Source organism: Myotis lucifugus, unplaced genomic scaffold, assembly GCF_000147115.1.
Source record: "Myotis lucifugus unplaced genomic scaffold, Myoluc2.0 scaffold_1073, whole genome shotgun sequence".
Lineage (NCBI taxonomy): Eukaryota > Metazoa > Chordata > Mammalia > Chiroptera > Vespertilionidae > Myotis > Myotis lucifugus.
In genome coordinates, this window is record NW_005872121.1 from 26,457 (window position 1) to 30,086 (window position 3,630).

Consider the following 3,630-nt stretch of genomic DNA (forward strand, 5'->3'; position numbering starts at 1 on the left):
GGTGCAGGCTTCAAACCTGTAGCTGTCTAGCGACAGAGTGGTTCAATTCCACCTTTCGGGCGACACGATTTCCTCCTTTATTTTTCCTCCCCAATATGGACTTTAGCGTGCGGATTGACGCCGGCACCTGGAGAGGTCGCTGCAGGCCTCTGCATCACCGCGCATCCTAAACCTCGCGGGTCTCTTCCGGTGGTTACATCTTTCCCGCGAATTTCAAAGACGGAGAAAGACTCATTTACCCTCTCGGTGCTAGGATATTTGGTTTCAGAATTATATTGGATTTCTCCCTGTCGCTTACCCACTCAGTCATTTGTGCTCACGCGTGCACTTTATTAACCAGTGAAATATGTATTCATTTTTATTCATTCATTCATTCATTCACTTATTCATCAAGGATGTGTTCCATGCCTGGCCCTGTACTGGGCGGTGCTGGACGGTGCTGGGCGGTGCTGGGCACACTATGGTGACGGCGACTCCGGCCCTGGCCTCCTGGTACTCCCAGTCCAGTGGAGAAGGCAAACATTGAACAATCATTAATTGCACTTTTGATGAACAATTAGAAAGGTGGTGACTACTAAGAAGGAAAGTACAAAGTAGATGAGACATCTAATAAGGAGAGCTGATGTAGGCGGGGTCGCAGGGTAATATTTGAGCAGAACCTGAGGATGAGAGGGGATTAATCGGCAGCGGGGGTGGGGGTGGGGGTGGGCGTTAAGATATTCCTGGTGGGGGTCAGGGTGACCCCAATAATGACAATGACGATGGGGACGGTGATAATTGCTGTCACACGAGCTCACTGACTCCTCACTGATAGACCCTCCCTTCCCCCAACTGGTGGGCAGAGTATGCACTCACTACCCGCCCATTCTGCAGCAGGAGAAACAGGTTCAGAGAGATGAAGTTCTTGCCCAAGGCCACCCAGCTTTGGCAGCCTCCCGCCCCGGCTCGCAGCCCCCCGGGGACCATCCTATTGACCACTTCTCTGTACCGTCTTTTGCAATCCAGCTCCTCACCAAGTCCTGCCTGCTCTACCTCTTCAACTGCTTTTAGATCCTTCGCCTCCCCTCTCTCCCCCACAGCCTTGGCCCTGATCCAAGACTCCCTCACACTCCAGTGCCCCGCCCTAGCATCCTCCCCGGTCTCCTGCCGGACTCTTGCCCCTTTCTCCCCCAGCTACCGTTATCCTGTTCCCGCCCTTCTTGTGCCCCAAACCTGCCCTGGCTCTAAAGTCTCCGTCCAGAATTGATGTCTGCGGGATGTGGTCCCTGCTAACCTTTTTCTCTGTACCTTTTGTCCCAGCTACTGTGACCCTCCAGCTTCCTCAGAGTAGCAAGCCCTCTCTCCACCAACAGCTCTCTGGACTCACTGCCCGGGTCAGCCCCAGTCTATTCCTATTTATTCCCTTCTACACCCCCTATATATCCTCTAGGACTCAGCCTAGCTGTCCCCTCCTCCCAGAAGTCTTTCTTGACTCCCAGACCAGATTAGAAGCCCCCCCTGGGCTCCCCTGGGCTCACGGACTCTCCCAATCCTGTTCATCCCTGACTGTGTACCCCACTGGACCGTGAACCCTAGCCTAGGAGGGGAGAGCCTGGCCTGTCTCAGTCCCTGCAGGGTCTCCAACACGGCACAGCACAGGGCTGGGTGCATGGCAGGTGCTTAGCAAAACTGTAAAAAGTAACTAATAAAATCCGTGACAACTTTCTCTGCTTGTCCCTTTGAGTTACTGGGCATCCGAATGACCCCTGGAACATCACTTCCATTCCCCGAGTGCTTGCTGCTCTGCCAATAAGTGAGGGCTTGGGTTTTATAACGGGGATGGCTCAGCTGTACCTTTTGGCAAAGTGACAATGTTTCCTCTCTAGTCAGTCGTGGGTTGACCCTGATAGGTTGCTCATAAGCCAGAAGTAGTCATGCGAAAAGCAAAAGGAAATTCATCTCCCTATTTTGCATCATCTATATCTTTGTAGTGCTTGTGACTTCCAAAGGCCAGCTTAAATGTTCTTCCAGAATCAGGGTGTATTCATCAAGCTGCTCTACTTGTGCCGTTTTTTGCTCAGAGCACCCCCAGAGCAGACAGGGTCCCACATATTCCTTCCTCATAAGGAAACCTCCCTGGCTCTTTAGTATTTCAGTACCACACACTTGACAGCTAATATTCGGCTTTTTTTTTTTCTAGCAGGAGGCACAACCTGTGTGTGGGAAGTCCTCCTGACTATCTACCCTCCCTCCATCCTGCTGTAGGCTGATTCACTAGCAGGAGTTCTGTCTGTGTGTGTGTGTGTATAGTCCCCGGAGCAATCTAACCTTCACTCCCTCGTGTTGAAAGGAAGGCAGGTGATGGGTGTCAGAAGAAAATAGATCCCGAGGCTTGGTGGATGCATCTTTAAGAGCTTTTTTATTGGCGACAGTGCAGAACCATGGGGGGAGGGTAGTGGCCCAGGGCCAGCCAGTCCCAGCCCCCCGGGGTCAGGTGCAAAATACAAAAAGAATCACAAATACAGAATGGGATGGGGGAGTCAATAAATCATGGCCGGCAGGGGCAGGCCCTGCTCACAATCTCACACTGGCACCCGGAATTCTCAACGATACAGACTGTGAAAGCCCATGATCCCTCAGGCTTACTCACAAAAATAAAATCTCATGTCCCCAGCGAACCCACAGTCAGAAGGCAGCTGGCCGATCAGGGACGGTCAGAGAGGAGACAAGTGGAAATGGTCAGAGACACACAGGCTGGGAAGAGATGGGGGGTGGGGGGAGACACGGGAGAGAGACAGCCAGAGGCTGCCGGGAACAACCAGAGGGGCCGAGCCGGTCAGAAAGGACGCAGCTAGAGACAGGCCGACCGAGACAGCCGGAGGGGGACAGGCTGCCTCCAGATTTCCAGAAGCAGCGTTTCCAATTCGAGGGCATGGCTTTGGGGGCCAAAGTGACCTAGGTTGAGGTTGCAGAAGCGCTCACACGCTCACACGCGCGCGCACACACACACCCATATATAATATATTTATTTATACATAATAGATATAAGTGCCTTTCGGAAACCAGGAAAGGGATAAATAGCTATGGGAGGGGTCTGGGAGGCGCGGGACGGGCACGTGGAATGTTCTCCATGCAGCACGAGGGTGGGCCTGGCCCACCCCGATTTTGAAAAATATCAGTTTTTTGCTTTCACAATAAAATTCTCATGAGGTGAAGCACAAGGAAAAGGTGGGGGGGGGGGAAGCCAAAACCAAGATTTGGGACAGGGGGGACCGGTAGAGGAAGCTGGGCTCATGGGGGCCCCTTTCCTTCCAGTTCCCCAGTCCAAAAATATTGGGGGGTTGGGGACCCAAGCCTTTGCTCTTAAATCCTCTCCGGGAAAAAAATGGGGATCCCCCCCTGGCAACCTCCCCTTCCCAGTAACTGGTGGGGGTGCCCAGGGAGGACAGGAATTGGAGATCCTGGGTCTGCCTCGGGGATAAGACTTAGACAAAAAGGACGTTTCTCTGACGGTCGGGGTGCCCGTAGAGAGAGGTCGAAGGTCCCCCCCCCATCATTAAAATTACCCCCTCAGACTCCCTCATTCTCCATGTTAACAAGGGCGCCGCCACCCGTTAGCTAAACGCATAAAAGGAATTGCCTAGCGCTCTC